Genomic DNA, 22,059 nt, shown 5'->3' on the forward strand with positions numbered 1-22,059 from the left:
GTGCCTGATACGGCTTGGAAGCAGAATTAGGCATCTCAAATCCTTCCCAATTATTTTCAAGGCAAAAAATGCTGGCTGTGTCTAAATCATTCCAGTTTTTCTATATAATTCACACATATAGCCAAATTCTTTGATCTTTTAAGCTTACTTATATTTTTACGTGTGTACAGCGTGGTGTGTTTTTTCATTGGCTTTATTTTCTTTTCTTTTAAATGCTATGGATTTTCTGTGTTGGCTTAACACCTTTCTAAAACCACTGTCTTAGGTGTTACTGACCACTGTCCAGGTCTAAAATAACATCATGTAGGGGCACTCATGCACACACCGTGGAGGTTCAGTTGCTCAGGTCTGCTGAGTACATGCTGTCCTGCCTAGAGGAGGATTTTCCTCGAGTGTGCATGCATTAGAGCAAAGGAATAGTGCTTTCTTCCTTGCTTGTATTGTTTCACTACCTACCATCTCATCCCTTTGCCTATACAGCTCTGAAGGAGGAAGTGAAAAGAGAGGAGATGTCTACAGGTCACAGCACAGCTTCAGTTGCCATCACTTCCAGCGTGTGCAGCGTGACTTGTGTAACTGAGCACCTGGGTTCCTGGCCCTGGAAATGAAATTGTAGTGCTTGTTTAGCAGAGATAGAGAAAGGCAAGGCAGTAGCAGGAAGCATTGCTTTCTGCAAGAATCCTGATTTTTTTTTTATATCTTCTAATCTACCTCTATTAAAATTCCTGCAGCTTCCCCCTGAAAGTTGTTTCTTCAGGGTGTTTATCTGCCCAAAAGAGTCAGAGCCACAGTATTAAGGGACTTTCAGGCCTAGGTACTGCTGGGTTAACCTGTGTTTGAGGCATTTACAATCAGTCTTGGCTGAGAGAGTAGGACACTTACCTCAGGGAATCTTGACATAGGAAGGATACTGGAAGAAATCAACCTTGCCACAGAACAGGATAAGGTTAAATGAGTTACAGTGCTCATTGCAAGCTCTTTTCTAGACAGTAATCTGCATTGTTTTTGTTTTGTTTTGTTTTGTTTTAATCTGGATTTCACTAGGGCCTGGGATGCTTACAGCAGCACTGGGGATGAACAGACTGGTTCATTACACACTCACTGGTGTAACTTTAGGGTGTCACATTACCTATTGGAGGACTTTGGTCGTGATTGAAACTCCTTTGCTTAGCTCTGAATGTAGAAGACTTCTCATACTGGAGGTCTGATACTTATGGTGAGAATTTAAAATAGATAATAACATTTAGATTTAAAACAGCTGATAATCTGTAAAATAGATACCTGCAAGGCATTGACTTTATTTATGATAAGTATGAATACTAAATGCCTTGAATGATTAGAAAGGAATCAGCTAATCAGCACTGAGTATGGCTCCATCAAGCATACCTGGATGATCAGCCCTGACTTAGAAGGCTCTGTCCATACTAGTAAATTGAACATGCCTGGAAACAGTCTCTGGCACTGAGGCCAGCTGGCACAGAACAGCCGTGAGCTCGTCGAGCAGCTGCTTATCCTGGCAAGACAAAGTGGCTGCATGTGAGCTGCTTGAGGTGGCTGCTGGAGCGTTCTGGCTCCTGAACCCTGCCCGGGACCGCTCCAGAGAAGTGCAAGTTTGCATGGGCCAAAAACATGCTGGGGCTGCTCAAACAATTTAGCAGAACTGATGATCGTCTTCCAGTGCCTGGGAACATTCCCAAGTGTGGTTTAATATATTGCCATCATCCCAGCCAGGACATCTGAGTAACTTCATGTTTAGGTCCTGGATAACTGGGTGGAAGTTGTCTGACCCAACATTAGTGACCTAAATGCCGTTGAAGGTGGAGAAGGGAATGCTCTCTGAGTCACCTGAACCTTGGTAAGTAGAAAAGATGGGTCCCAAAGAGGTGGAAACACGCCAGTTCTTCATATGCCGTGACATGAAGCTTTGGAAGTGCAACGAGGGCAGTAGTGTGTACACATAGGTGGAGAATGGTTGGTGTACCTGAAGGTAGGAGGTGGCAGTGCCCTGTGGGCTTTGCAGCAGCAGCATGGTGTCGTCTTCTGGTTTCAAAAAAAGAAAATGGAGTGGAGCTCTGTCACAGGGAGGCAGCTTAAGTGTCAACATGAGAACAGAAATGTGTGCTCATACCCCTGGCTAGCAAATATTGAATGAGACAAAATTAAGTCACTTGTTTTAAAGGATCACTAGTCCCCAGCTTTATCATCACTTTTGGCCCTGACACTTCTGTAAGACCTGCATAATTAACCCTCCTCTGCAGTGCCAAAGGCTGCCATCTGAAATGGTAATCTGGTCTATCCTATGTGTATGCACATAAACCATACAGAAACATAAATATCCTAGGAAAATTACGTTTATTTAAATCTTTAGGTGTGGGTGTGGCATGCAGCCAAACACAAGCTGCCTCAGTGGTAACGTATGCATATACACAACAGGACCATCTGTCCTCTGTGTGCCTTTAATAATGGTCTGTGAATTTTAAAGTGTCACTATTTGTTAGAAACTGTACGTTTAAATATGAGAATTACCCTTAAAACTAAAAATGTACATAAGGCATGACTATGAATTAAAATGAGTGGTTAAATAAATAACAAATCTCTTTCTCATGTTTAGGCTATGCTTCTGGCCTGGCAATGCTCTGACAATCTCAGGAAACCAAATTAGACAATGTGTCCTTTTTGTGTGTGTGTGTGTGTGTGTGTGTGTGTGTGTGTGTGTGTCTAGTTACCCTAGAAACCATAATCTTTATCTCTGAAACAATGGGGAGCTGTGAAGGAGGTAAAGCCACTGGAGTTTCTGCCAGGACCCCTCCTAATCCTACTCTTATGTTATTAGACACTTAGTAAATTACAGCTTGTGTATTAGTTGAAGTTCATTAGATATTTTGTAATCACCACGCGGAGTTTGTGGGTTGTAGCCTGTGCTCTGAATCAGAAGTAGAGTTTATGGTCGACTGTGTTACTTAGTTGCAGTTATATATTTATATAAGCCAGAGTCACAAACACGAACTTAAGATTTTACAAATCTGCAGCTCTTTCCATGAGATTTCAAGGTACCTCATCACATTTCATCCCAACAACAGGTTTGTGAGGGAGCAAAAATATTTAGTCTCAGCATTGGGCCGGGAAGCTGGGGCACAGGGACTTTGTCAAAGGATGCGAGAGGTGTCGCAGCAGATCCTCCTCGGGTCTCCCGGCACTTTCTCCTGGAGCCACTGTGTGCACTGCACCGGTCAATAGGGTGTCAGGCTGCTCTGCAAGACTGACTGTGAAAACTTGTCTTCTCATTCGCATTGTAATTGCCTTGAGAAGGGGTTAAACTAGTTACAGTCCTGTCTCCCAGGACTGACAGAACTAGGGAGCATTTGCCACAAGGCAAACAGAAGCGAGATGGCTTTTTATATAGCAGTGAGGGACAATAGTTCTTTGAGGCAAACAGTTACTCTTTAGCTAAAGAGCACTGCTAGGACGCAGACAGGCTTAGGGAGTTGCTCATAGCAGAGTATTTACACTGACTCAAAACATTATCCTGCTCCTCGGCATCCCTCCCAGTATGGAGAGGTACTAAGCAAAAGGCAGGTTGGACTTCTTATCTTAAAGGCAGTAGGCTTTCTTTCCCATTCCACAAATAGAAACATCCTGCCTTATAAACAATGGAAAGAGTATTTTAAACCCTGGGGATCACTGTAAAGGGACGGCAATGCAGACTTTCTCCTAGGACAAATGGCTGGCTGGGGTGGCCTGGTTCAGGTTTGGGAAGTGGCTGGGCAAGAGGAGGTCAGTGGGTTGGTGGAGGTGTCCCTGGGTGCACAGGATGGTGGTCCAGCTTTCATTTCCATGCCAACTTTGCCCTTACTTTCCCTTCACCCCCATTTTTGCTCTTTCAGCTCACTGCTGCATAAACTCCTCACAGACCCATGGCCACAGCCCACACAGTTAGAGAGGGGGAGCAGCGAATCTTGCAGACATTAGGAGCAATGGAGATGAAAAGCTTTGTACAGCATTTGCTTACATATTGCCACTGAATGTGATCCAGGGGCTGCATCTCATGACCTGATAAATCTGCAGAGGGTCTGTCTTTGTTTTGCTCTACCTGAACAACAGAGCTTTAGCCCCTTTTTCACATGGCTTATGGCCGTTAGCTGTTTGTAACCCTGTTTGGCACAGGCCTATATGTAGCTGTTTCTGGTTAACTTTGCAAAAACCTTGAAAATATTCATGTCATAAAGTAAGATGTGTTGTGTTAGCTTTAAAAGGGTTAGTCATCAGTGCTGATGTATATCCTTTTCTGTTTAGTTGAAACATGCCTTTCATCTTTGATCCTGCAAATGGGGTTCTGGAACAGCTGGGCACATGCAGATGCTCTCGTAGGGACCACCTCACCCAGCTCACGGGTGTCCAAACACCCTCCCCATCACTGAAGGTATTTTATGTCGGGATTTACTAGCTACTTTGCATTTTCAGAATTGATTTGAGTTGATAGAAACAGTTCCCTTCTTCCCACCTCCTACCCAGATGAAAATGCCACCCCTTTAGCAACAGAGTAGGTAAGTCTGTTTTTCCTCACCTGATGTTTTTTGCAGATTTTTTTTGCCAATCTCCTTGTGATGGATATTTGGTTTGCTTGGTTTTCTATACAATAGTGGAAGTTTTTTTCAAGGTGTAACTTGGCAGTGGCCAGGAAACCCACCTGCTTGTGTCCTGGTTGCAGCATTGCAGTGAGGTGGACACTGTGGGGTGGAGGGAGATCTGCTCGTATAAAAAGCAGATGCTTGTGGGAGATGCTCTGTATGTGCAGCACAGGAGGCAGGGATGGTGCTGTTGATAGCCCAAGTGGTGACTGCAGAACCTTGAGAAATACAGGAGCTTTTTTCCAGTTGGATAAGTCCTAACATAAAGCCTCTGAGATGCTGAAGGAATAGAGTTTCATAGAGAACCAGAGGAGATTTTGTGGGGTATCTTCAGTGCTCACAGCTGTTGGACTAGCGGGCAGGGCTGCAGGAAAAAATACATATTATTCTGCCTTATGTTCTTTCTCCAAGAAAACATGATATTTGTGTCCAAGCATCTCCACTTTGTTACTTCATGCAGTGCATTTGGGTGTTTCTATTTAAAAGTTATGTTATCTGATGCTATAATAAAATATGACTTTATTGATCAAAAGCCTGTGGGTATCTACGGTCCGTCTCGCTTTCAGGGAAGTGTAGGACATGCTCACTTCAAGCCTCTGCCTTTTTCAGGATCATGTTGAGCTGCCGCTTGCTGTTTCTTGCCCAGGCCCATGGACAGAAAATGTGGAGAAATGGACTTACTGTAATCGCTGGCCCTGGTGGACAGATGCCAGCCCCAGAAATGGGATGCAGACCTGGATCCTGACTCTACTCAGAGGCTCAACTTCAGATAACCACAAGTGCAGCTGCCAATAAGCTGAGGCACTTTCTCTCACTCCTTGCAGCTGCTTCAGTCCTTGGAAGAAGAAGCTATTTCTTCTGCTCTAATCCATTTCAAAGTTGCAAAGAGGAAAAATATTGATGGGTAAAAAAAAAAATTAAAACCTGTGATATAGGCTTTGTAAGTTCAGAGGTAAGCTGGCTGGCTCTTTAGACATTGTACAGCCAAGTCCCATAACAAGAATAGTTAAATAAAAATGTGAAAGAATTATTTTTCACTTAGTTGGAGTAGCAAACAATGGATTCATTTGGATCTCTAAACTAGGTGAAGACTTTTTTTCCTATTTCTGTTGAGCTATTCTGATTAAAAGCTGTCCCATACAATACCTTAGCTTTCCCTTGTCATCTCAGATACAACATTTACCCTGTGAGCGTGTCTGTGGGTGCTTAACTTCAGGCAGCCTGAGTGCTCCTGTTGAGTTCAGCAGATTCATTCAGAGACCATGTTAGCATGCACCTGTTGCAGGATTGAGACCCATGCTAATAGGAAACGATTTCATGATGCAGCACTGCAGGGTACTGATATAAAGGGCTGAGGCATGGCCGGACTGTTTAGGTTTTCTGTTGAGGGCATCAAAAAAATTGTGAGAGCATCAAAATATTGCTCCTTGGACAGAGGTTACCTGCTTCCAAGGGTGCTTGAGCAACACAATAGACAGAAAGCAACTAAGATGGTTTGGAAAATCATAATACCAAGCATATAAACAACAGGAAGAGATCAGCTGCTTAGTGATCTTTACAGCCCGGTCTGAGAGTTCACAATATTTGTGAAGAATTAGATGCAAAAGTCATAAATGTATTTCTTTCTGTTCTTATGGCCACAGTAACTAGTGATCCACCCATTCTCTGGTGCTGTTGAACACCACACCACCTCTGAGGGAGATGTGCTCAGTGAATGCGCTTAGCAATGAGCATATCTTAGGTTCAAGTGCGCAGACTAGGGCTACCACCAAGCTGGGGCAGACATTTGTTACTCTAGTTCAGCATCCTACATGGGTTAATCACCTTATAAAATGCATCAGAACAGTTGCAAGAAACCCTACACAGGCACCTGTGGCATACCTAACCTTCCTGAGAAGTTTCTCTTTTCTTTCCTGAATAGGAAAGAGTTTCCTTGAAGTCACCTATGTTGAGTACTACCTGTCCCACAGCAGCCTGTGACTGGTCTCGGAGCTGCCCTGTCTGCCAGCAGCTCTGTCCCCACCTCATTTTCACCTGAGCCTGCAGCAAGGGACAGAAGATCTCAGCCCAGGACCTGCGTGCATGCAGGACCTGGACAATGGTTCATATAGTTTTGTTAGTATGAAGAGCTGAAAATAAGTCTCTATCCAGCATGTTCAAGCATCACTGAGTCACCAGATGCCAGAAGGGCTGAGGTTCGAAGGGACTTCTCGAGATGGCGCAGTCCAACCTCTGCCCCAGCTTCCAGCAGGGTCAGCTACAGCAGGATGCTCAGGACCACATCCAGTCAGGTTTGAATATCTCCAAGGATGGGGATGCTACAGCCTTTCCAGGCAACCTGTGCTAGTGTGTTACCACCCTTACAGTAAAGTATTTTTGCTTATGCTTAAGTAGAATTTCTTGTATTTCAGTTTGTGCCCATTGCCTCTTGTGCTGTCACTGGGCACAGGTCTGAGGAGTCCAGATACGTGTCCACACTCTCCCATCAGGTCATTGACTATGTCTTTTAAATTGAGCTGTGTTTTAAAAATAGATGAAAGTTTGTTGTTTTTTTTAAATCAGCAGCTGAAATGTCATTATAGTAGGAAGTATGTTTTACTGAAGTTGTTCACAATGAGTGTGTATGGTTTGCATAAGCTAGTAGAGGCTAGCTATGACCCACCTAACCAAGATTTGGTACTAAATTAAAATGAGAATGATGTATTATAATACAACTGCTGAATTTAGAGTCTCTTGTGGAACGGGCAGTATCTATTCAAATTACAAACTCCATGTATTGTGTCTTGTTTCACTAAGACTTCTACTGTATGAACCCTGGCTATATTAACTATGTATACAAGCTTCAGAGATACAGTGTGCTGTAATAAAATAAAGATCAGTCTTTTTATGATAAGGCAGAGACCTAGAAATCAGTGTTATTTTATAGGCGGGGTATATCTTTCCAATGGACAAGGTAGATTATCTCAGGGGTAGGGGGACATTAGCTAGCAAACACATTAAAATACGGAAGATTTGGAAGGAAAATATTTCTTGTTATTAGCTGGTAGTGTCCCTTTCTGCCAGCACCTGAGATCTTGATTCTGTATCTTTCTGGTAATGTAGTGCTCACAAAGAAATAGTAGGAAATGGGTGTGTGAAACAGAGCAGGATTTACATAGGCCTATAGCCAACAAGGTACAAAATTTGCTAATAGTGCATTGTGATGGCACTGATATATTGTAGGCAGAGAAGATACTGATGCAAGTTCTAAAATGACAGTATGAGAGACTTTATTAAGAGGAATAAATTTATGAGCAAGAAAGTAAATAGTGTATTGTGTTTGATACTGAGAGTAGAAGAGATCAGTTATTCACCAGCCCATTGTGCAGAGAGGAAATGGAAATCATCAAGAAAGGTGTCAGCCCTTGAGAAAATAATGATTTCAGACCTAAACTGTCCTGTTGCATTTCAGATCTCTGTACCTCCACTTTGGACTCACTCAAAAACCACATGCACACACCGTTGTGAAGCTGGAGGGTGGCAACAATGCTGCTGCTGGGATTTTTAGGATCAAAAGATTGGTTTTCTTTAGCTAGATATTTGTAGCCAAATACTTCATATTTCTGTAAGGGTCTGGAAGGAAAAGGTGCTGCTCAGCCTCCATTTTATTAGCTAAAACATCATACCAAGGCTACAAAAATAGTTTGCCATGAAGACAGGACAGGCCATCAGATAGTTAACTGCTGGTTTAATGGTAAATTAAAAAGTAGATTAATAAACCTGTGTTATAGATCAGAAGGAGAGAAGTAGTTGCTTGTCTTTTGTCTTGACAGTGTAAACTTCTAACAGTACTCTTGGGAAAAAAAAGAAAAAAATGCGGAATTTGCCTTGACTGTGGCCATTGTCGACAAGCATCCTCTCGAACAGGTCTGTGTGGGTAAGGACATCTCCAGAACAGGGAGAATTTTCTAGGGAACAGTCTTTGGAGATTCAAGACTCAAATCTATCCTTGTTTCCTTCTTCCATAAATTGTAGCCACAACTTTCCACTTGCTGTTTTGGTCCCCCCACTGGTTTAAAAAGCAATTTTTGACCAAAAACTTGAATGTGATTTCCTCAAAAAATCCACCTTAGTTGTTCATGTTTTTCTCTCTGCATTAAAAAAATGTGATCATAGTGATATGGGCTGTAGCTAAAAAGGGATCTGTTCAGTGCACATCCAACCTCACTTTCTTCTGATCATACACAATCTCTCTGTAGTCTTTCCAACAGGGTGCCTGTTCAAAAGCCCTGATGGAGGTGTTTAGGAACTGGAATCTCTCTGCCTTCAATGGGAGAATCACAAACTTGCTGTCAAAGTTGAATTTGGCATTTAGATTAATTTAGAAATTTGTCTTTATTAGCTTGAGAAACTTGAAAACCTCTTGTGCTACTATTTATCTCCCAAACGTTTTTAAATGTTCAGGAGTGTCTGCACACTGTGAAAATGTAGAATTGCGCAAACCCATGTTCTCTGGTCAGGACTCATTCCTGACGGCAAAGCCAAGAAGATTCAAAGTCTAACTGTTATTGCTAAAAATCTTAAACGCACATCCAGTAGAATCAAGTGAAAACTGTTCATTTTTGGCTATGAAGACTAAAGGGTGGAAGTAACTGCCTCTTCTTATTGTATAACCTCTAAAGGATAAGAAGTCTTTCCCATCCGAGGGCACCCATAACTGTAATTTAATCAAATTATCTTGTTGGTATCATACTATTTTCTTTTAATGTTATTTGTTGATAATGTTACAAATAACACATCTCAGGTATTTGCCCCTGTGTTTCCAGGGAGATGGAGGTACATTCAGTGTTCAGGGAACATTCAGTGGCTGGGAAATTGTGAGCTTAGAGACCCTCCCAAGGATATACAGCTAGTTAGACATATAGCTAACTTGAAAGATTACATTGATACATAACCAAATAAGAGCCTAAAGAAGCATTTTCCTTTCCCTTGGACCTTTTTATATTTCAGAGGCAATTTTCTGGACTAGCCTTCACAAATACCCATCTTTTTCCAAAACAGGGATTTTTTTCTTTACCTGATGCCTCATGCCTGTTTTTTCTAAATGCTGAAGACTGCTCACATGCTTTGAATAGGCTTGTGTTTTGTGTCTAGTTCATGATGGAGTATTGGATAGTCTTGGCTAAAGAGTGGTTCGTACTGCTTGACTGTACCTGCAAGGAGGATTTTTGGCTGTATGTGGCTGCTGCTGCAGGACCTCACAGGGTTGTGCAGAGAGGACACTCTGTGACCTCTGTATGGTCTGCCCTGTGAATAATGGAAGGATGAGGTTTCATAACTTTTTGACTGTCTTGGCCACCAGAAGGAGATGAGGAGCTGTGATGTACTCTGAAGGGAAGGTGGGACTTTGTTAGGCACTGCTGGGAAACATAGGTTTTGGAAGAATTTTGAAGCAAAGCAAAAAGGCCACTTGTTTCCCGAGGGAGAAAGAAAGGGCTGAGGAAGTGGTGGGATGAGGAAACATTTAGGAAAGGTGGCCTTTGTCAGCAGCTTTCACCTTTTGATTGACACTGGGCGTTAGAGTGACTTACACAAACAGAGCAAGCTACATGGCATTGCACTTCGCTGAATTTAAGCACAGTAGGGTTTGCCTTTTTCAGGTTGTATCAGTTTTTGGTCAGTGAATTAAGACAGATCATTCCTGTTGGAAAGTACACAATGAAAAGATAAAACATCCTATTACAAGAACCAAACCCGCTAATCAATCAATAATGTATGTAAGTCAGCAATATTCAGGAGAATGTGAATTTGCCCTGGCAGAAAGTATGCCTAGACCTGTTGTAACAGTTAAGCACAACAGATTAGTGGTTTAATTTACTGGCAAACATGTAGCCCATGGGTTCTAGTTTGCTCAGCCGTGGGAAAAGGCCAGGCTGTCAGTTTCTCGCCAGGGAGAAGTGACGACAGCTGAAGATTTACTTGTCTGTCACACTTCCCTGCTATGGATGAGAAAGAAGTCCAAAGGGAGGATTAAATAAACAGAATGACTGAAAGGAGGTATGTGGGGAGGGCTGAGGAGGCTGAGGTAGAGCTTTCCGAAAGCTAACCTGGCTGGTAGAGAAAGAAACTTCCTAACAGCCACAACTATACAGAGGACAAGTTGATGTTCAAGCCAGTGGAGATAGGAGACTACACCCGCTGGAAAAGCAAATGACGATGAACTGCAAGAGCCAGGAACAAGGCAGAGGGCTCTCTGAAGACCAGGAGTGTAGCTGTGGGCAAAATCCAGGACTATGAATGCAATCAGCGTAGGGAGCCCCGGAGATCTTTTATGCAGCCTCTATTCTGAAGTGCCTAGCAAAATTTAAGCAAATGAAAAAAAGGCAGCTGATTCAGATACACAATGCAAGTGGCCAAGATGTTTTTGTATCAGATTTTATCCTGGTTTCATGCCTATCTGCTAAGATATTACAGTAGCCAAAGGCTGTCTCCATAAGGCTGTGTTGTGGTGTGTGACTCCTGCAGTGCACGGTGTTTTGCCAGCTCACCAAGCGTTGCAGGTGCTGGACTGGAGTCTGCATTGCTTCTGCAGCACCTTCACAGGAAGGGTAGGACTGCCTGGGCAGGAGATGGGATGTTTATGGGAAGGGAGAACGGGGGTGCATGGGGGAATAAGTAAGAACAGGGTTTTTAGAAAACTGTGAAATTAAATACCTTTGAATCAAAGAACCATCAAATTGCTTTTATGCCTACATTTACTCAAGTTCTCTAAACCAAAACATTGCAGCCTGTGTATATATATGCATGTATACATATATACATGCATATGTACACATATATACCGTGTGTGTGTGTGTGTATATATATATATGCATGTATACATATATACCATGTCTACACCTATACAGGTGTATACCTACAAAGCACCCCTTGCCCTCATACTCAGCTGTCCTCTGCAACATCCACATGTGCTCAGCATATTGCTTGAATTCACTCAGTCTTATGCCGACAAAGATGGTGCATGGGACAGAACAGACGTTGGAATTGAACAAATCTTTCTAATTGTGGCTGTGAGGTAGAAAAGTGTTATCAAATTAAAGGGCTTACCTTCAACTGATTAGATGCATTAGCAACATGTTTTAAGATCTTGGCTTTGGGAAGTGATTTTTCTGTTTAGTGTTAGGATCTAAGCACAGCCCAAGCATGTTCCTCTGGCTGACACACCTGTTTTGCATCCACTAAAATGGATCCCAGAAATGAGATGTTTTCTAGTGTATTTGTTCTTATAACAGGCCCATGAGGAGGGAGACTCCCTGCTGTGCATTGGCAAAAAGGGACAGTCTTATCCCTTTGTACGTGAGGTAATTTTACCAAGCAATCACTTGAGTACAAGGAGTCACAGGAGTATATCCATGTAAGCTGTAATTTGTACTGTCTTACCTGTGATAGCAAGGGTTTACCAAGGAAGTTTGTGGTGTGGGACAGAAACAGATCCTGATCTTCCAGAGTCTTAAACAGCATCCAGACTGACGAACCACCCTTACTCTGAAAATTAATGAGCTCAAGGGCTAGAATGAAACAGGAAAGTATGTTCAAAGTTAAATAATGTTGACATCTAAAGATATCACATATGTTACTTTTTCCTTGATAGGTCTGACTGTCATAAAGTTGTACTAATATTGCACCTGTGCTAATCTGTCCCTCACTGTTCTTCCACCTCTCGTGTACAGTATATCTCTAGACACCTGGAGGGTGGTCAGGGTCCCCTGCGGTGTTGATAGCAAAGTGACCTGCCATGCAGCCAGCCCAGGTGTGCTGGCACTGTAGCCTATCATCCACCCCAGCTGGGGTATGGAGTTCTGGTAAGTTCAGTTGTGCCCATGAAGCTATTAGGATACAAGCACCTTCCTTCTCATCCTCAGTGTATCAAAGAAAACAAGACATTTCAAAACTCAGGCACACATGAGCTAATGGTAAATGTAAATCTTTGCTTTTGCTTATAGCCTAACCAATAATTTCAGCTTTTCATTCTCACTTCTTTTTTTTTTTTTAAGTCTTTTCTGAAAGGGCTTAGGAAACAGCCTTTAATTAACCAGTAAATAGAGTCTCTTGCCACTCAGGAGAGATTTAGAAGATCCCTTTAATTACTGGAGCCAGATTTAAGTTTGATTGCAAATACCAGTTTGCTCCCTGTTCAAGTGAAGTGAGGTGCTGGTAAAGTGTTACGAAACGCTTTCATTTGCATCATCCCTCCACTCCAGCTGAAGCTGCTATTACATAAAGGCAGGACTCATTTAAATCCACATATCCATGTAGTTCTGTTGTTTGAACTGGAAAGGCAGGTGAAATTGGATTCACATGGCTCATGAAATTTAAAGTGGTCTCATGGCTGATTTCTCCTTGTTATATGATTAATGCCTCGCAGTGTGTCTTTACAGTCCAGCTGTACAAGCCAGAAATTGACCAAGAACCTTCTTACATTAAATGGATGCTCTAGGACAAGGCTTATTAGTAGTTTCAGGAACTTTGTAACTGAAAACATTTTTCTAGGACTACAGATGGTGAACTGCTTGTCTTGTCTCCCAAGTAAGCACTAAAGGCTGTCAATGTATTGCTATTTTCCTCCAATGCTTTGGCGCCACTGCTTAGGTATATAAAATTACGTTAATCCTGCTCCTCTCAGTGCCCCTCCTTTTCAGAACCATCTGGTTTAAATTTTGCTTACCTGCTTAGCGTGAAACAAATCTTCTTTGCCTGACTGCATAAGGAAGTCACAAGTCATTAACAGCTTATGTTGAAGCACCTGGTGGGAATATGCACTCTGCCTGCAATTATATGTTTTCCTAAGGTGGGAAAAAAATGTATTGAATGCTGCAAACTAAGAACGATGATTGAGTCAGAGAGATAGCTGTAGGACTTTGCCCTGTCCCAAAAATCATTTACAGTTGCCTGGAAAAAGTCCAAATTGGTGTAAAATACTTCCATTTAACATCAGATCCCCTCCAGCAGCAACTTCACTGGAGTTGCTTGCTCTCAAAGCCAGAAGCTGTTGTTAGAACAGGTTTTACCAGTTACTGCAATTCAGAGAACAGTTTAAATAGTTATGTACTAGTGTTACTGGATTAATCTGTGTGAAAATACCCCTAGTGCTCCAGTCACCACCACAGTGCGCTAGGATGAACCTTTAGCTCTATTTCAAGTGTTCCTGAGCAGCATTGGTGCCTTGGGTTTGCCCAGCTGCTGCCTCAGTGGCAGTAATGCCCAAGATCCTCAGCTCTGCAAGCCTGGGATGGAGAAAAGCTAAGGAAGCAGGAGGAAACTGTTTAACTGGAACAGCTATGGGAGAACACAATGAGGTCCTGTGGCTCTTTCTTCAGGGGAATTCTCTCTCTCCTGCTTTTTCTGTCTCTGTTGCTTCAGGGTACGTGTGAGCTAGATCAGCTTTTGGATGTCAGTTGAAAACAGATAGTAAATAATGAGCTGTGGAGGAGAAGGCTTTCAGCTCTTAGTAACAGCTAAATTATGGAATGAAAAGAGAGGATATATGGATATACTTGGACTGACAGGAAGGTTACAGAGGGGAAAATGGAGGGGAACAACACAAACAGAAAAGATCCAGGCCTGCTGGCTTCACATCATAGCTGGGATTAATGGCTGCAGTATCTCTAGCTATTATTAAATACAACAAAACCAAAATGTAATTTCTTATTCTTGTAATACCGTATGTCAGGATATCCCGCCCCACACAATGAGATCTGCCTGCTGCATGCAGATGTTCCAACATGGACCAAGAGATGTTTCCTACACCCCGAGCAAGATGTCCAGCATGGGGAACAACCAACAACAACAAGTGTTGTCAGATATCAGAGTGTAAGGAAATGAAAAGATGAGGTGGAGATATGTTTTGGTGGCTCTGCTGTTATGCTGCCGTGAAAGAGTTACGGGCATCAGGCCAGTGCTGTGGATTCTCAAATGCTCATTTCGAGGCCTACTGCCACGTTTTCATTTCTTTTGTTCTCCTTAGCAGGACGTGATGGGCAAGTGCTATTTTCCTTGCTTCTCCAAATTCTGCTCAGAAGTGGCTAGAGTGAAAGCAGGTCAGCGAATATATCAGGATCTGATTTGGCCTGCCAACCACATTTCTGCAGTGGTGTCTGTCACTGATTGTATTTTAGAAATCTCTACAACAGCTCTTGACATTTTAATATGTTATTCCAGGCTTCATATCATAAATGTTGATGTTGGTTTCAAAAGAATTATGATCAAGTTTTCACTGGAAGAGGAAAAAAAGCTAACAGCTGAAACTGATTTTCTTAGATAAAACAAAGTAGGAAGGTTGGTGTCTTAGGCTCAGGGATCATAGACCTCTGGTTAGAATTGACTGGAGGCTGTTGTTTCTCATATGTGAGCTGAAAACGGATTTCCCAGTAGGTTGGTGCCAATATTACAGAACTGCGTGAGAGTTCTCAAACTTGGTTATGTGTAGAAGACACTGGAGATAACAGGTTACTCTGCACCAGCTGGTCTGCGGTTTCCCATACTGCCACCTCCTCCATGGTAAGGGTAAGATAGTTAGGAATTATGTGCCCTTTAATGAAAAATGGATGGACTAATTTGCATTTTCCAAGTGATACTGTGGGATGAAAACACACATGAAGGGGAAGTTTCTGTGGGGAAAAAAATTGATGATTGCTAGCTTGCTATTCAACGGTTAGATGTTTTGTGTCCTTCTCCATGGTACCCACAGGAGTATAAAATAGAAAGCAGAAAGTGTTAACAGCTAAGGCAGCTGTGCTGTTGTGTTGCTCTCTCATGTGAAGTGATCCATAGTAGCAGGACCTAAAGCGGTTACTGCTTAAGACATTATCTGCTCTTGGCTAGAGGGAAGATGAGTTTTGCTTCCAGGGCTATTAGTCCAGTTTACTTTGAGAATATCATAAAAACAGCAGTCACCATGATGCCTGCTTTTGTTTCACTAGTATATTGGCTGCTAATGATGTTTAAACATAAACTCCATATGAAGAAAAAAATCAAAGAATTCCTCAGCTCTAGAACACTTTTAAAAATAGCAACTATTTCCATTCTAAAAATTTGCTTTTGGTCTGCGCTATCTTAATAGTCATCAGGTTGGTTAGGTAAGCTATTAGTCTTTCATCTATATAATGTACTTTCAGCCTGACGTAAAATTTTAGTTGCTCCATAGTGTCAGGAGAACCGCACTAAAATAGACATCTATTTCTGATTTAATTTCTCCAAGGTTTTCTTTAGTATGCAAAATATTCAAAGTCCAGCTGAAAGTTGGAGTAACTTCTTCAGGCAGTGGCTTTTACTCTCCTGTTAGGAAAAGACTATTACAAGGATTATCACCCGAAGGGACAAGGTGTTGATTCTCCTCTCATTTCCACCAACCTTGATCAGGGCTAATTCTACTGACTTCAAGGATTTAGTTGCTGTGAGGGAAGAATGTGGGTGAAAAGGTGCTCATAAAGCTGCAGCAGCATTTTGATGCCAATTAACACTGCTAAACACTAGCAATCTGCTGTTGCCAGTGAGTGGCTTTCTAGAATTAACAAGAGTACTCTGAGCACAGCAACAATCAAGAGTTCAGTTGCACCAGGGCCAGGCTTTTAAAGGGTTGTTTGATAAAACATATGCTAGAGTCTTTCCCTGCTCATCCTGTATTGCCTTTTGAAAATCCACTTCTGTTTTGTTCATATGTTTCTCAAGCATTGATCTTACGGTGGAGTTTAACATTTCACTTCCTATCTTACTTCCATCCTGTCAAATAGAGTTTCAAATAACTGGAGCCACTTGTCTTTCATGATCAAAGTGATAGAGAGACTTGTGTTCTCAAGCTTTCTTGGCAACATGTCAAGAACAAACCCTTCTTGTGTGTAGTAGATAATATGATTTGTTGCATAGACTGTATTTTTTTGAAGAAAGAGTAACTGCATAGATTTTAGGAAGGTCCTGAGAGATGTAGTTTAAGGAATACAGGAAAAACTAAAATCAGACACAGAGACTTAGCTTTGCTCCAGGGAAACAACAGAGATTCGTAGACTGTAAGGTCAGATAGGACCTTATGATCTCATCGTTGGACTGGCTGTATAATTTAGGCTGAAGAATGTAATTTAGTATTTCTTGCAGTGAGAATTACTTGTGCCCTTCATGAGCTTGCTTGATTAGTGATAATTGTTTAGTAATTTATTTAAATTCAATGGCAATCAAATAAAATGCAGAGTGAATTTACCAGCTATTTTCCTGATTTCATATGCTGTGGGGTCAATGACCTGCAAACCCCTTTATGATCCCTGTGTTGTGAGAAGAACTCAAGGGCTGAAGTCATGGTGCCCTCTGAGTCTCAAGAAAATCTACAGGTCAATAACCTTTTATTTATGACCTTTCAACTGGCTCTAGTGGGCCATGAAGACCTAAATGCCAGCTCTTTCAGATTCCTGGGAAGCTTCAAGCCTCTTGAATCTAATTCTCTCTGAGAGTTTTGCTCTCATATATTCAGGTCACTGATATTGCAAAAGCAACTCGCAGCCACGTGTGAGGGGTAAGCTTTGGGGTGTCCAGTGTTGTGTAGCTAGCACTACATGATAAATTCAGGGCAGTCATGTAGCTCAGGAATTACACTTCTGCCTGGGAGTAACTTAACTATGTCTCACCTAACCATGCCTTTCCAGGGAGAAAAGCAGTGATGCAGATTCTTCATGTGCTTTATCTGGATGAGGCAAATCAATCCACCGGTCACAGGGGAGTTTCTCTCCCCCTCTGCTGTGTTCTCCATTATAAACTCCACTACTTGCTTTTTAGTCATCCTGTCTTTCCCCTTCTTTCTAAGGACAGCTTGCCTAATTACACTAAAATCAATCAGCTATTCTCCTAACTGTTGTAATAAGTTCCATTCTGGAGGCTTCCGAAAAATGTTATAAATTGCCTAAGGGCCATTTTGAAGACAACTTCAAGACATTTTGACTTTGAGAGATGCAGGGTGAAACTCTAATTGTGTCCAACACCACCAGTGTGCAGGCACTCTAGCGGCGGAGAAGAAGGCAACATGCAGAATAAATTTTATCCTTTTGTGACAAAGGATATCAAGGAACCTTTTTTCCTCCTTTCCCAGTGCCCCCTCCCCCCAAAACAAACAAACAAACAAATAAAACAAAACAACCAACAACTAACCAAAAACCTCTTGAAATCAAATAGGACCTTTTTTAAGGTCTCTTCCACTCCAGCTAGCAAAATGGAAGACAGTAGTTATAGAAAAGGCTGAAAGCAGGAACTGACCTTTATGAGACTTGTTCACTTTTTTTGAACACATTCACAGAATGCACATACATACACATCTATACTGAATAGGGAAGTACTGTCATACAGGGTCATATCCTTTTATTCCACTTTTTCCTCCACCATCAGTTAAAGCAACCATTATCTCACTGTGGGGTGAGTCTCCCTCCTGTCTCCCAGCTAAGGGAAGATCCCATGGAAATGTCAGCACCCATCTGCACTGATTGCTCCTGGTGACTTCCCAAGCAAAGGAATGTGTGGGAATGTCACACTGGGGCCACCTTGGGGACTTTCCCCAAGACCAGTCCTTACCAGGCACCAGGGTTGTGAGCCTTGTTGGCGTTGCAGCTGAAGTCTGCTCTGCGAAGAGCAGAGAGGCTGATGCACTTTGTGCGCTCAGGTGGATCACAGGTACTTACTAAGTGCCTGCAGCAGCACTGGTGTAGAAGGAACAGCATAGTCCAGAATTATGGCTGTTATTTCAGAGCAGCCCAGCTGCTGGCCTACACTCCTTCATTGGCTGCTCTGGAAGGCCTCCTCTTTCAATATAAATGTGTGTGAAATACTGTGCTGTCACACTTGGACCCATGAGGGCTTTCCCTAAAATCGAGAAGTTAAATCACATTTGCATGTTTAAAAGTTGACGTCCCCCTCATTTTTTACTTCAAGTAAGTTGGTACATGAGTTGAGCACAGCTCTGGAAGATCAGAAGAAGTTATTTTTACTGCCTAAGGATGTCTGTCATTGGATGTTTTTCAGACCATGTTAGACAAACATCTGTCAGGAATGGTTTAGGTAGAGCTGAGCTTGCCTTGGGGCAGGGGGTCAGATGAGGTGACCCCTTGCAGTCTTTTCCAGCTCTGTTTTGTACAATCCTCTGCCTCCTTGCTGGAATGCAGTCAGTGTCCAGTTTGTGCAGAACAATGCATGTGTTCGGTGTGGCAGAAGAGCCTGAATTCCCTGAGCATTGGTCAGCCGTACAGCTGCGGGTGCGCCGTGGGACTCGGTGCTCGGTGTTGCCCTGGCAGGCAGTTCGTTCAGTGTGGTTACTGCCTTCAGAGCAGTTATTCCTGACAGCTTGTAAGGAAAAAGGCAGTCACCTTCGCTAGAGCTTTTAGGAGCCTGGAGTCAGAACGAGAATTCCACATACTGCAAAATTACTTGCTGTGGTTATTTGGGGACTTGCTGGTTGCAAGGTTCAAGCAAGCAAAGTTTCTAGGGTCGCGGTTCTGGGTTCTGGGTCACTGGTGAATGTGGTAAAGTAATTATTTGATCTTTTCAGGTTTGGATATCTGGGTCACTGAAAACCAGTTAGTTTCCAGAGAGCGTTTCAGGGCCATGGGATCCTAAAGCATCTATGGCCCTTTTGTGATGGTCCATTGCACTAAAAGCCTGGAGCAGTCTCAGCTATGACAGCTCAACCCTATCTTTCCTCCCTGTTCTGAACTGGGGACATGCTGGGGCAGGCTGGTATGAGCAGCAGTCTGTCCAGTGCTGTCCCGACCTACGGTTGCAGTTCTTGGGCCAGCTCCAGAACTGGAGGATTGCACTTGCCATCTCTATCCACCCTCTTCTTGTAGGTGCACAGAGCACCACATTTAGTTCCCTTGAGGAAAAATGTATTTTGTTTTAAATTTTGTATCAAGGGTTGGATCTTCTCAGGAACACTCTTGAAACAAGCTGGATCTCCTTCAAGAGGGCCACACAAGTGTCAAAGGAAGATAATCACTAGGTACCATTTGGTTTTGAATTTTAATATGCTGTGATTTTTTTAATGCAGGTAGGTATATCTTGTACTGGCCCAGCCTGCTGGTTATGCAGAGAGAGTTTAAACCAAAGCCTGCTGAGACATATAGCAGTCTTTCCATGGACTTTGGTGGGATGCCAGGAACATTGTTGACTGAGACAGACTGCTGCTACACAGGGAAAAGCCAGGGCTTTAACTTCAAGGGCTTGCACACACAGTCAATAAGACTTTATTTGCATGACAAGCTAAATGGTATCAGCAAAGTGTAAGGATAAACTTCTGCCTGTCTCAGAGAAAGTTCTTACTAAGCCTGCATTAGAAAATTTTCCTGTCATGAGAGACATTATTTTAGAGTGCTGATTGTTGAAAAGGAAACTTTCTTGAGAAACATATCAGCTCTGTTGAAGCTATGACTAGGAAAGGCTTCTCACAGAGGACTGGGACTTCAGGATTGGGTGCCAGAGAAGAGGGGGAGGATGAAATGGGGGAGCACACACATCTGACTGTTGGATCCTGTTTTCTGTGAGGTTGGAACTAGAGGCCCATGGAAAGAATTTAAGAATAGAGAATGCATATGGTGATCCTTCTTTGCATGCTCCCCATTGAAAAGTAATAGGAAGAGGAAGAAGCTGAGCACATTCCAGCCAGACAGCAGCCCTGATGACAGTAAGGGCTGTTACCTGCAGGTCCCAAGTCTGGCCTCAGACCAGGTATAACAAAAGCTGCAGTGTGGGCTTCCCAGTAGGTAAGTGTCATGAATAGTATCAATGGCAGCATGTAAATGCAGCTCTAGCCTTTCATCAAATATTTGGTGTGATTTAAAAGGAAAACATTTTCCAAAACCATGCAGTTTCCCAGGAAGTAGGATTTGCATGCTATGGCCAGTTCTGGGCTTGTTCCACTACTGCTGTCACATGCTGTCTGCTGGAGTCAGAAATATCTTTCCCATTCTGGTGGCAGGGAGCTTTGTGCAGCCGTGCTGTCTCCATCATCTCCCTCTCTCTTTGCTCTTCCCATCAGATCATCAGATAACTTTCTTCCTCATTGCTCTTGGGTGTGGTGGTACTATATCAAAAGAGACTGTTAGTGCCTTTGATACAAAGGCAGTGCAGCAGCATGATCTACCTGGGTAAGAAAATGGTACCTATTAATAACGGGCAGATGTTAAGAGCAACATCTCTCACAGTCTGGGCAGATGAGTTGCATAGCTCTTTGATAAGTGGGAACACACTAGTACTGAGAAATCTGGGTTTCTCTTCTACGCTTTGAGGTGAGTCCACTTGTGTTGCTACCTACCTCTCGGTGCTGGTGCACCACACCATCTATTTCCCATCTCAGAGTCTGGTTCCCTTCCCAGAGGGTCAGAGAAGACACTTAATTGGCCTGGTGACATATGCTGGGTGTGATGATGAGAAACCGAAGATTTTGGAATGAAGACTTCATGTGACATTATAGCCATATCATTTTACTATGGTGGGCTACTTTTCTGATATCTTTGAGTACATACTTTCCTCATTAATACTTTTGTGCTACATTTTATATAACTGAAGGACACAACAAGAAAAAAATTATCCCTTTTCCCATCCTAAATAGTAATTTTTAATTTTATTTTTTTATTTTTTTAAATTTTTTTGCTAACTTGCACTAAAATCTGATGGTATTCAGCAGCAGAAAAACAGTTTGGAGTGCAAAACTGAAAAGTGATGTGCTGCTAATCATGCAACAGCATGGATCGGTATGTCTTTGCTTTCTAGCTAGTTTTAGAGTGACACCGTGAAACACAATATTGATGGGCCTGCAGTTAATGATTTGTAGTCCCCAAATGCAATTTTTTTCTGATATCAAATAATACAATAAAAAAATTGTAACAGGAAAGGTTACAGTCAAAGGTATCCTTGACATGTTTCTGCACGTTTCTCTTCTTCATAAAGTACTTTTGCTACCCTGGAAACTTCTCCCTCACTCCAGAAGTGTAATATTCAGATTTAACATAAAGTGGCAGGTATAACGTCACGAGGAAAACACAGGCTTATCAATACAAGAAAAGTCATGAGGAATGCATGTTCTTGCGTGAGAGATCTTACGTGTGATATACATGTTTGCACTGCATGGATGGCTTGTCAGAGCATTGCAGGCATGGAGACAGCAGTGAGGGTTTAAAACAGGGTGGAGAGCGCTGACGCTTGGGTTTGGTGCTTAGGTGTTTTAATATGACAAGGTTAGGAATTTAACCCCAAATTAAGTCTCATAAATGGTATTTTCTATATTGGATCCAAATGAGCATAGGAATAGAATATGCATGGAAAGGGGTGATGCGGGGTAGGAGAAAAGGAAATTAATTACTGAGGTCTCTGAGCCATGGTTCCTGTCTGCTTTGGTTGCAGTGGCTAAGGAGGTTACTGTCCCTGCCTT

The sequence above is a fragment of the Falco cherrug genome, chromosome Z (genome assembly GCF_023634085.1).
Source record: "Falco cherrug isolate bFalChe1 chromosome Z, bFalChe1.pri, whole genome shotgun sequence".
NCBI lineage: Eukaryota > Metazoa > Chordata > Aves > Falconiformes > Falconidae > Falco > Falco cherrug.